This window comes from Bubalus bubalis, chromosome 8, assembly GCF_019923935.1.
Source record: "Bubalus bubalis isolate 160015118507 breed Murrah chromosome 8, NDDB_SH_1, whole genome shotgun sequence".
NCBI classification, from domain to species: domain Eukaryota; kingdom Metazoa; phylum Chordata; class Mammalia; order Artiodactyla; family Bovidae; genus Bubalus; species Bubalus bubalis.
This window is the reverse complement of record NC_059164.1, coordinates 86,802,866-86,815,406: the sequence shown is the minus strand read 5'-3', so window position 1 is coordinate 86,815,406 and position 12,541 is coordinate 86,802,866. Positions and strand designations below refer to the sequence as shown.

General features: G+C 41.2%; 1 protein-coding gene across 20 annotated transcripts in view; it reads left to right on the top strand.

Annotated features, from left to right (window-relative positions):
* Positions 1 to 12,541, top strand: part of CADPS2 (calcium dependent secretion activator 2) — a 591,939-nt gene that overhangs the window by 16,731 nt on the left and 562,667 nt on the right. The window lies entirely within an intron of this gene.

Here is a 12,541-nt window from a genome sequence, read left to right as displayed (position 1 = left end):
GTCAGCTTGTGTAAGTTCTTTTAGGCCAGTGGTCCCCAACCTCTTTGGCACCAGGAACCGATTTCGTGGAAGACAGATTTTTGGTAGCGGGTCGGGGGAATGGTTTCCGGATGATCCAGGCGCCTTGCCTTTATTGTGCACTTTAGAATGCTGTCGCTGATCTGACAAGAGGTACTCTTCCATGGCCTGGAGGTTGGGGAGCCCTGCTTGGGCCATGGTAAGGTCAGAATTTAAGTGAGGTGTGAAGCTGTTGAGAACTGAGCAGGTTCAGCAAGTGATCTGATTCACATTCTAAAACAGTCTGTATCTGAGAATAGCCAGTGCCACTGCATTGCACAGTCCCAGGGACCATCATTTATGCAGAATTTAAGACCATGCCTCGAGGTCGTCCAGCCTTGAGAACAGACTGTCAAGGCAAGAGTGGAGGTCTGGCAGTGGTTCCGGTTTGAAGAAGGTGGTAGCCTAAAGGGGAGTAGAAGATATTGGTAGTATTTGCTCACCATTTTTAAAGTTTTATATTAAAATGGACAATACAGAAGTAGTGTTATTTTGAAAATTATAAGGTGTTGTATCTGTTTAAGTAAATTTGTTCATGTGGTTAAAAATCCAAGCCTTTCAAAACTTACAATAAAAAGCAGTCTCCTTTCCCACTCTTCCCCAACCCCAGTTACAGTCTCCATGGGCATCCTTTGACTCTTCACTCTGATGTTTTTAATTCTTCTGGTGCATCCTTTTATACATTGGATTAAGATGTACAAACCACTTTTTCCTCCTCCAGCCTCCTAAAATGTCAGCCATTCCTTTCTGTATAAGGGTGGGGAGGAAGTCAGAGAGGTCGAGCTCACCTGCAAGCACCTGGCTCACTTGCTTCTAGATGGGATGTGGTTATTTACCATTATTGGTTTCTGATAGTTGACCCCAATAAGTCCACAGACTTCTTAGCTAGGTGCATGGCTACCTTTTCTCATGTTGTTCTTTTTTTTTTTTGGCTAACCGTGGGATTGAGCATGATTATCTGCAGAGAGTGTTGGACAAGAACACAGCCCAGGGGAATGTTGACTTTATTTCTCACACAGGAGAACGGGACTGGGTCCCATGAGACCATAGGTCTTCAGGAGAAATTACACAGGCAGTGTCTTTGTCCTTACAGAATTCAGAAAGTCAGGCCAGGAGTAGCTGAGATTTGCTGAGAAGAGCAGACAGTGAGTCTTGGCAGACTGGAAGCAAGTATGTGGCAGACAGATTGTTGCCAGGAATAGTTAGGGTTGTCAGTGGCCATCAGGAGAACAAGCAGGGAATCCCCCCCGTGGTCCAGTTGTTAGATGTAATGTGCCACTTTGATTGCTGTGCCAGGGTTCCATTCCTGGTTGGGAAACTAAGATCCCACAAGCTGAGAGATGCAGCCAAATGGTTAAAAAAAAAAAAAGTGGGGGGGGGGGGGGTCTTTTCTCTGTACCGGCTTCTGGTGGCTGGATAGAGCCAGAAGACTAAGTTCAGGCAAGAGTGGTAAGAATAGAGGTAATCTCTGCAAACCTTCTGGGCCTTCAGAAGAGGGACACATTCTCCCTTTTTCCCACAGGCTGGAATTCCCAAATCAGCCACTCAATCAGCCATGTGGATGAGGAGGACATAATTGCTACTTGTTGAGAATCGCAGAGCATCATGTCTGGGGAAACTGGGGCCCTCATAACTTTGCAAGGAAGAGCTGCCACATGCTCAGATCTCAGAGAAACAAACTTCTGTCATGTTTGTGCTAATTTTATGTGACTTGATTTTGGTTATAGTCTCTGCAGCAGAGGATGAGATGGTTAGATGGCATCACGGATTCAATGGACATGACTTAGAGCAAACTCTGGGAGATAGTGGAGGACAGAGAAGCCTGGCAGACCACAGTCCCTGGGGTCACAAAGAGTCAGATATGACTTGGCAACTGAACAGCAGCAACAAATAATCTCCGTTGTATCCACATCATATCTACAATTAGCCTTTTTAATTTATGTAATACACTCATCCCTCTATTTCTCAGTTTTCCATCTATAGCCTTTATAGCTGTACTGTTCCTGCTGTTAGTGTTAATTACTTGCTGTTCATTTCCTCCTCTTTGCTACATTTCTAACCTAGCTTCCCTGGAGACCTTTGTGGCCATGTCACAGGTTCTGGGGTAGGAGACAGGAGACAATGCTCTTGTGGCTGAGGAAAACACTAAGGGAATTTGAGATGTGGGGGTAAGGCACACTTGATTCTGAAACCGTTGCCAGCAGCACCAGCATCCAGACTTTTTCTGTAAGGAAAATAACCTCCCCAGGTTGCTAATCTTATTTCACATTTTGTAAGAATCATTAAGTTCTCTGCTCTTTGAGTAGTTGCTTCTAGAAATTCAAGGCTGCTTAATGGAGTTGACATCATCAAGACTGTTTTTCACTGTGAAACCCCATAATACACTTGATTGCATTTCTTATAAAATTATTTTTTTTGGAGTCTTTTCTTCTCTACCCATCTTGTCTCCCTTCAGTGCTTCCTTAAGTTGTTCCATATTATAAACCGGAGCTTATCAGCAGGGATGGTAATAATGCGTGGCAGACATTTAAAGAAAATGTAGTGTTTTTCGGTTTTCTCAGTGATTAGGGGGTTGTCACTGCTGTTTAGTGGGTGGGCTCCAGGGATCCTAGAAATCCTGGAATGCATGCTGTGTTGTCTATCATACATGGCATTTGAATGCCCAGTTGCACATTTCTGTAAGGTAAAGCTGGTTTATACTTATTTGAGCCTAGAGCATAACTCTTCATTTCAAAATGCAAAGTATTTTTTTGCATGGGTTTAATAAATTATTTTTCTAGAACTACAAGATCTGAGTAAATTGAAGGAAGATTGGACTCCAGTAGGAACTTTCCTGAGACTTGCTCACCATTTTGAAAAATGTCACCAACAGCAGCGATGCTTCTGATATTGTGTTAGCAATACACAATGCTTGTGTCAGCCTTCATTTTCAGTTGTCACATTCTCTTTGATTTTATGGGTCTGTATATAAAAACTATTTAGCCCTCATTTCAAAATGTCAACACTGTTCTTTGTTTTTTTGACATCTTTCAGTTAAATATTGCCTGACTTCCCTTAAATTCTGACTTCTTCATTTTATAAGGCTAGATGCATACATTCACTGTCTTGTAGACCAGCTCTGCCTAAACATTTACATACTAATAGCCGTGTTATTTCAGTTATTGATATTTTATTGTTTCTGTTCCAGTTAGGATGTTTATACTTTTGAAAACATCTCTGCAGATAATATAACCTAGGTATAAATTTCATTGCTGCAGAGCAAAAGGATGATTGTTCTGTTGTCATTTGCAGTTATAGGACTCTATCAGTTAGTGCCCAGCAGGAGAGAGCGAGTGCACTCCAAGGGGCAGTTCACAAATGAGAGAGTCTGACAGGTTTAAGGGAGCCAGTGAAAGGAACGATGAAGCCCTTACTACCCCTGGGCCTCCAAGGGCAGGAGGAAGGCTGTCTAACTGAGGCTGTGGATAGCCTCTAGTCACTGAGACTATGCCTGGCATGGAGAGAGCTAGAAGTGTGACTCTCCCTTGTCTTTGTCTTCCATCCTTCCGATTCCTCTGATGCTGGTCCTTCACCGGAGAGGAAACCCGGAAAGAAGGTGGGGAGCACAAGTGCTTGCTGGTGTGAGTCACTGGGGCCCCAAGGCACCGGGCAGAGTAGATGGTAAGGGTAAATAGGCCTGGAGGGTGAAGGGGAACAGCCAGCACAGGGAATGTTGTGTCTGATTAGCTTTGAGAGTCACGATTCCGCAGAACATTCATCTCTCTCTCTCCAGTTCACCCCAGATCTGTCCCTCGTGTGGTCTTCCTCTGGGGTTCTCTAATCTGAACTGGTGTTTGGACAGCAGGCTGCATTGTCATTCTCCTTTCATTGTTCTTTTGATTTGGTGACACTTTTTGTTTGAACCTTTTCCACTTGCACCTATGTAAGAAAGAGTGTGATAAATTTTTCAAATCCATACAAGTCTGTAGTTATCTTTATTGTGATGGAGAAATGGGCTGGCCATAGAAGTCTGGGATGAAATCATTTTCCCTCAGACCTTTAAAGGCATTGCTTCACAGGTGTTGCTAATGAAAAGTTTGAAGTCTGGCTTCATTTTCACATGACCCATTTTTTCCCTGTCTCATATGCTTCTACTGTTCTTTATTTTGAGGGGATTCTAAAATGTTATAACAGTCTTTTTAGCTTTTAAAGAATTTATTGTGCTGGGTACTTATTTACTCTCAATATGGCTGTAGGAGTGTATCTTTCAACTCTTGGACATTCTTATATTTTGTGAACTTGAAAGGTAGGGAGGCTAGGCAGTAAAGGGTGGTGTTTGTTTACCTTTAGGTTGAGACAGCTTCTTAATCTTCCTGCTGTCTTTACTAGAACATTTAAAGCATTCTATTTGGATGCATTTTCTAATCATAATCTTGAGATTGTGATTAACAAACAAGTGACTTTCTTTTCATCTGCCTCTTGGCTTTACTTCAGGAACACAGAGTAATATAAAATTCAAGAGAATCAAAGAACATGACAGTATTTATATTATGTGCATATTCCTTATTATATAATTTTCTATAACTTCGTTTTATGTTTGACTCTCCTGTGCATTAATGAATCTGTTAACGGGAATAAGGCCCAAAGATCCTAAAATGACCTTGATATGATGAAATATAAACATCTGGCTGTAGAAAGGAATTTTCAAAAGAAATGTTCTCATTCAGCATTTTTGCCTATAGGCATTCACGTAATGGTAAAGATAAGAATAAAATGAAAGGTTCTCACCTAATTAGTTATCCAGCTCATTTTAACCTGTCTGTGTGTGTATGTATATGACTTCAGTCAGTCAGTTCAGTCGCTCAGTCGTGTCCAACTCTTTGTGATCCCATGGACTGCAGCCCGCCAGGCTTCCCTGTCCATCGCCAACTCCCGGAGCTTGCTCAAACTCATGTGCATCCAGTTGGTGATGTCATCCATCCATCTCATCTTCTGTCATCCCCTACTCCTCCTGCCTTCAATCTTTCCCAGCATCAGGGTCTTTTCAAATGAGTTAGCTCTTCGCATCAGGTGGCCAAAATATTGGTGTTTCAGCTTCAGCATCAGTCCTTCCAATGGATGTTCAGGACTGCTTTCCTTTAGGATTGACTGGTTTGATCTCCTTGCAGTCCAAGAGTTTGGGATATTTTCTTTAATGCAAAATAGTATAAATTTTCAGCTAAAACCAGGTTAAGTTGAATATTTTAAGCAGTTTTAGGACAAAACCAATAAGGGAGTAATGAGGGGAATTAACTTATGAAGTAAATGTTAAGGTCAGAGAGAGAGGCCTGAATTTCATTAGTAACTTTTTGGCAGAAGTTGGTTCTTTTTATAGAGCAAGACCCCCAGGCCCTGCTCCCTGACCATATCAATATATAATGGTTTCAGTAGGGAGTACCATCTGTGTTTTTTCCCCAACCAAGGTCCAAGTGACTGACAATGAGAACATTCACACTTTTTGCAAACCAGCTTCTTGTATTCTCATTAAAGATGGCTCTTCTTTAGCGTATTTGCTAAAGTACTACACTTTTGACTTGGGTTTTTTTCCTTCACCAGGGACTTTACCAGGCCAATGTTTTCATTAATTCCTGAATTATATATTGCTGTTCAGAGTCCTTACAGCAGAATAATCTCGATCTTCACAAAAATACGTAGTCTAAAATGTCAACTGTACATAATGTGCCTGAAATATTAATGTTTACCAGGTGCTGAGATATTGTTCTTCAGAGCATGAAGGTTAAAAAGGGATAACACTCATGATGGTTTTTGAAAGAAATGAGAAGGATTAAATGGCATTTTTAAGTGTTTGAAGTTTGAGCTCCTCTTACTTCTTTTTCTATATTTGCTCAGAGAATGTAAGCAATCTGCTTAAGGTCATTCAGTTTGTAAATGATGGTGTTTGAGTTCTAACTCAGATCTCTGTCTCCAAACCCTTGGATCTTTACTCAGGCACTTCCTAAGTTGTCTTTTTTTTTTTTTTTTCCCTTGCAAGATTAGAACTGCTGTTTCTGGTCTGCTGCTGCTGCTAAGTCGCTTCAGTCGTGTCCGACTCTATGCCACCCTGTAGACGGTAGCCCACCAGGCTCCCCTGTCCCTGGGATAAGAGCTCTTATTTAAAACTCTCTTATTAGGTTATACTGAAGTCAGGAGTACGTGGGTCAAATCACATGCCCCTGGAACTTTACTGTCTAGAGTGAAAACCTGACATAAGATAACTTGGAGCATTTTTGTCATCTTCAGCAGTGGCTTTAAAGGGAAGTTTGTGGGGATTGTGTGGGAAACTGAATAGGAAATCTAAAAATGTCAGGACCTCATAATTGGAATTCTGAATTCACATAAACTGTAATAGAGTCTGTCAAACTGCAAAGGAGGTTATTGATCTCGATTCTAAGTGCCTGCTCTGGGGGGCACCTGTACCCAGTTCTTCTCATTCTGAATCTGGCTAGGGAAAGTTGTCATTTAAAATAGCTCAACCCAGGTTTCTGTTTTACTGTTTCAACTTTTACTGTCTTTTTCTCTATTACTTATCAATTTCCAGAATTTTTTATATTCTGAATATAGAAATATGTGCTTATAATAAAGTCCAGAAACATAAACTGGGCTGAAGTACTTATGCTTTACCCAGAGGGTAATGGCAATGAGTCCTGAGCAGTTCATCCTTCTCCTTCACACTTCTGTTTTCCCCTGTTGATGATGCTATAAACACAGTTTGGTACCTTGCCTTTTCCTGAAAAAGAAGCACTAGATCCTGAACACTTTCCTATTCAAAACGCTTCTCTTAATACTTTTTAACAGTTGTGTACTCTTTCCTTAAATACATATCATAACATTTATGCTGTGATGAGCATCTGTGTGTATCTTATGGGATGAGGGAAGGATTTCACAATGTTTCTAGTATGAGAATAAAGAATGCACATATTGAGATTTGTAATGTGTTGAATAATTCTTGAACAAATGTACACACATATTCCTATGAATAGTTTATAACAAATACACTTATCTCACTGTGTCCTTGCTGACTTTGAACATTGTCTTTAAATTTTTTTTAACAGACATCTAGTCCTTACTATTGCTCCATAGTTAGAGAGCTTTGTATATTTGACACACATGGTGACTTGTTTTTTTGTTTTATTTTTTAATGTTAAGATGCTCACTTTTCATGTGTTTTTCAGGCATCATTGAGCCCCATATTGTGAAGGCTCTTGAGGCAAGCTAAGGGCCAAGAACTCATGTTGGTGTGTCTGAAAAGTCTAAGGTTTGTATTTGTAAGAAGATTAGCAGGTTGGTGATAGGGAGAGGAGTTTGGTAATGTTTCTTTAGTCTAGGAGAGCATGAAAGTGGTGAAGGTAAAGATGTAAAACCCTCCTTTTACAACAGGAGGGTTGTAAAAGATGTGTAAGAAGTAGAATGAGAAGCAAACAGGTAGAAACTGATTGGATGAGGAGGATTTAAAGATTCTTCGGATCTTGCTGGTGCCACTTGTGGGATGAGGAGCCATTACCAAGATGAGAAACAGGAGAAAGGTTTGGGTGTAGTCCTGTGAAGATTATCTTGGCCCTGAACAGAACACCTAATAGCTTAAACCACTGGACTTACTTAGCTCACTTTACAAGACGTGTTGGCTGGGTTGGTGGCTCAGATGCCATCATCGTGCAGCCTCCTTTTGCTTGCTGCTCTTCCATCCTTTGTTGTTCAGTCACTCAGTCCTGTCTGACTCTCTGCAACCCCAAGGACTGCAGCATGCCAGGGTTTCCTGCCCTTCACTATCTCTCAGAGTTTGCTCTATGTCTGTTGAGTTAGTAATGCCATCCAACCATCTCATCCTCTGTTGCCTCCTTCTATTCCTCCTGCCTTCAATCTTACCCAGCATCAGGGTGTTTTCCAGTAAGTCGGCTCTTTGCACCAGGTGGCCAAAGTATTGGAACTTTGGCTTCAGCGTCAGTCCTTTCAGTGAATATTCAGGGTTAATCTGCTTTAGGATTGACTGATTTGCTCTTCTTGTTGTCCAAAGGACTCCATCCCTGGCATGAGGCTTTTGCCTTCATGGTTGCAGCTACCTGCAGGTCCGGTATTTATTTCAGGAAAGAAGGAGGAGCTGTGGAGAGACTTTTTTCAGGAGAGGAGTATCCCTCTCCATCTTGACTTCTTTCTATACCTTATTGGCAAACTGTAGCTATAAATAAGGCTGGGATAGTAATTTTTTTCTTACTGATCTCTGTGCTGGAGAAAAGCAGAGAGAGAGAGGGCTTTGGAATGGGAGTTAAGCCACTGACAGTCTGCCAACAAGAGAGCAGAATACAAATATATATTTTAGTCATGTTTGTAAAAAAGGCTTTTATGGAATGGAAAACAGCATGAAGATTTCAGAAGTTCTCAGGATTTAGGGACAAAGGTAGATGCAGTCTGCATTTGCTTCACATTCAATCTTGTAACTAAAGGACTTCAAATTCCTGTTTCAAGGTTTTTCTTTGCAAGGACCCCCCTCCGTACCTTCCAACTATAAGGCCAAACTCTCATGACATCCCATAATTCTGGTTCAGTTTACTGTTCTTCATTGCCCTCAGAATTCTCTTCAGTATGCTTATCTTGTTAGTGGTAGGGTCCTTTGTCCACATTTGGAAGTGGAATTCCAGTCTGTGATTTATCAGATATGACAATAACCACATTTTTCAATCACCCTCTATATACCTTTTTGTATCTGATGAAATAGATTGTTAGGACTAAATAAAATGTGTCTAGTAACTCACTTCCAATGATGGCTGCCTTCCTTTCTCCCTCTCCACGACTTTGAGAGGAGGGCTAGGCTAGCATCCAGGCGGAATACTGCTAAGGAATACTACTTACACCAATAAGAAAGTGATCCCCTGCATGAAATTCGCAACCTCTTTCTCTAGCATCATGCTTGTTTTCCCATCAGTCTTTCTCTCCTGCCCTGATTTCAAGCAGATGGGGATCAAAGTCACACTTGAAAAAGCTTTCAGACTCCACAACCAACTACTTCCTCTCTAGGGAGAAAGGCTTTTAAGTCATTCAGAGCTTTTATAGGTTATATTTATATGAGTTATATTTTCATATATAACAAGTCAGTAAACATTATCTAATTTTTTTAGACTTTGTATAAATATAGTGATGTCTCTTTTGTACCATGATTTTCAAGGACATGATTCCTTTTTTTGAATTAAACAAAGTGGTGACTAATAGCTGGAGTGCTAAAGCCAGAGTTCTCTGTTCAGTACTCTCTTCAGAGGGTACCTGTCTTCCCCAGGGTCAATTCAGCATTCCCTTCATACCAAACACTTATGCAACACAATATAATCTTAAGTGTTTTGCTATGGAACTTGTCGCTCTCTGCACATTCAGCTAAATTTTTTGCAGTTGTTGATGCATATTCTTTTATCTGCAGTGATAATAAGCTTTAGCCCCAAGGTTGCTCATGGGAGTTCTGGGCCCTTGATTGTGTGGAGCGTGCCTGTGCCAGCATGGCTGAGCAGTGTGGTGGTGTGGGGTGCTTGTTTGATGTTCTGTAGCAAAGGTGGGTGGTGGCTTTGTCTTGACACCTTAATGGCTTGAGTTTCTCTCCCTTTGCTATGCATATGCATCCTCTCCTGACTTTCCAGTTATTATATGTTACATGCAAAGCACGGACCTGGTGAAAGAAAGCAAGCCCCTCATTTCTGGCAGCTCCTAGAACATTGCATCAGAGTGCCTGGAGCTCAGTTGTGTTGACTGATAGTAGCAGGCTCTCCAGAAGGACTGCAGTGGAGTGGTCTACCAGAGCTGTGTGCCAGGAGGCACCTCTGGGGTTTCTCCCTTAAGCTATAGGAAAACGCTTACAAAGCATGAAACCTGATGCCCAGTGCCTGCCCTCCACCTCTTCTTCCCCCCACGGTAAGTCCCCTTGTCTCCTGTCTCTCCCATTTCTTCCTTCTTCCCTGCCATCCCTCCAGCCTGATTTCCTTGGGACGGATTTGATATGAACGGTGTGGATCATGCAGGATGATACATGATACTGTCAAGATTTTAACACAATAGGAACATTTGTGTATCTTTTGATGTAGGAGTTCACTGGTCAGGATCCACTTAGGAATACAGTGACCCCCAAGCGGTTTAATGGTGGGAACTGAGTAGAGGGAACCCTGAAGGTATGGGAAAGCCAGAAGAGCACAAGTGGATGTGTCATGCAGTGCAGCGGTCACCAACTCCAGGAAGCTGCTCCTGTCCCTTGGGCTAAAGGGACACAGGAAGGAATTGGTGTGTCTTGGAGCTGGGGAGGGGAGCTGCCTGCTGGGGGCTGGACTGAGGCAGAGGAGCTGCCTGGTGAGAGCAGAGCTCAGGATCTTGGGTTGCCCGCAGCAGGTGGAACAATAAAGGAGATGTGGTTTGCTAAAATATATATATATATTATACATATTATTTATCTGTATGTATACAAAAGCTTTTCTGCTACATTTGATAAAGGCTTATTTTAGAAAGCTTGTGAATTTTTACCTAACTAAAAAATTGACATTTTGATTCCACTTACTTGACTTGGCATGAATAGAATGCTAGATTCCTAGTTAAGACATATGCAACAAGAGGCAAAGGTTTACTGTATAGCATAGGGAACTATAGTCAATATCTTGCAATAACCTATAATGGAAAATAATTTCAATAATATATGTATATATAAAGCTGAATCACCTTACTGCACACCTGAAACATTGAAAGTCCACTATCCATCAATAAAATATATATATACAAACAACAAAGGAAATGTGACTGCTGGGGGTGCTACCTGCAGGAGAGGAAATGGGGGTAGAAATACCCTGAACTTTCCCTCCTTAGTATTCATTCTCCCCCTCAGTTCCCACTAGCCGCCAGTCTATCCAGGAAGACTACCTGTGAAAGGGGCAGGTAGAGGGGAGGGCAGGCAGAGTTTGAAGAGCTCTGAGGTTCATGAAATCTGAAATTTTTACCAGGAAACTTCCTTGGAAATCTATAGCAATGGCATTTCTGCCTGTCCTGAATACAAATAGTCAAGCTGTTAGGATTCATCTGTGCTCTAAGTGTACTTTTAAAGAGGCTTAGTAAAATGCAGACTAAACTGGTTTTAGATATTCTTTGACTAAGCAGATTAAATGTAATGAAAATAAGTTTTCCCCCAGATATTTTACAGATTGAGAACCTCAGAATGCACTAACGTACTTTGTAAACAGAGCTTTTCCAGAATTTGATAAACACAAGCTGGATTTGTGCTTATGAAAAAAATGGGCAACTAACACACTTGTTAATCACTGATAGAAATACGAACTTCTGCATTGTCTCTAGATAGCTTAGTAAGGAGATGGAGTTTAGACTGAATTTCTTTCTTAGCCTTCAAATGAAAACTGTAGATGCAGAAGGTTGTGAAAGATTTAATAATTATTTGTTAACCTGACTGGGACTTTGGAAAGCAGATTCCATGCTCTTGCATTGAAACTCTTAATAGAACATGAAAAGCTGTTGTAAGAGACTTTGGAAGAAGCATTTTTTTTTTCCCTGTGAATTCTTCAGAAACACAGTGTAGGGGAGGAAAAATAATTTTCCTTCTACCCTTCTAGGTTCTTGGCTGAGACAGTCCATGTAATAAAAGACAGATTAACAGGAGAAAAGCAAACAGAAGTTCTGATATCACGTATACTTCCTATGGACATGGACAGAGGAGCATGGCGGGTGGGCTACAGTCCATGGGGTTGCAAAGAGTCGAACACGACTGAGCAATTAACACTTTCATTTTTTCATGCTTCCTATATACATGGAAAAGACTCCAGAAAACTCCCCGAGTCACGCCCTGAAATGACCCAAGCTCCTGTCTTAAATATCATTTCCATCTGAAGACAAAACACACTTGAGGGAGAGAAGCCAGTTATGGGAGATTTTCAGGCAAAGCACAGTATACAAGGGGATGGTTATTACTTAGATTTAAGTTAGTTGCTTTATCCATTGATAACTCAATGATAAACTCATTGGTAAGAGTTTCAGAAACCTGATCCCCTCCTTATTTCCTGGAATAGAGAGGGAGACACCCTTTTGCAATTGGAAATTTCCCTTATAAATATGTCTTTCAGAAGGGTAACTTCGACTTGGTTTTCAGAAGATTCTGCTATTTCTTAAAAAAATCAGCTCAAGATAATCCTTATGCCAAAGAAGCATATTTTTGGGGTGATATATTCTCCCCCTCCGTAACTTCTGGGTATAACTCTACAGATTTCCTAGATGTAGTTTCTCTTTTCCACCATCCACCGCTTCTGAGTTTGTCTAGTGTGGCTTGCTTGAAGCTACTGGTTGCCTTGGTGTGTCAAACTCTTGAAGGAAAAGTAAGAGCATCACATTTTAGACACCAATGCAGAGTATATGGCCTGTTAACTTGGAAATATTTTAACTTGCAGTGATCTCAGAGTAAAACAAAGTGCTGTGGAGGGCAGAGAGAACAAAGGGCACTCGGGAC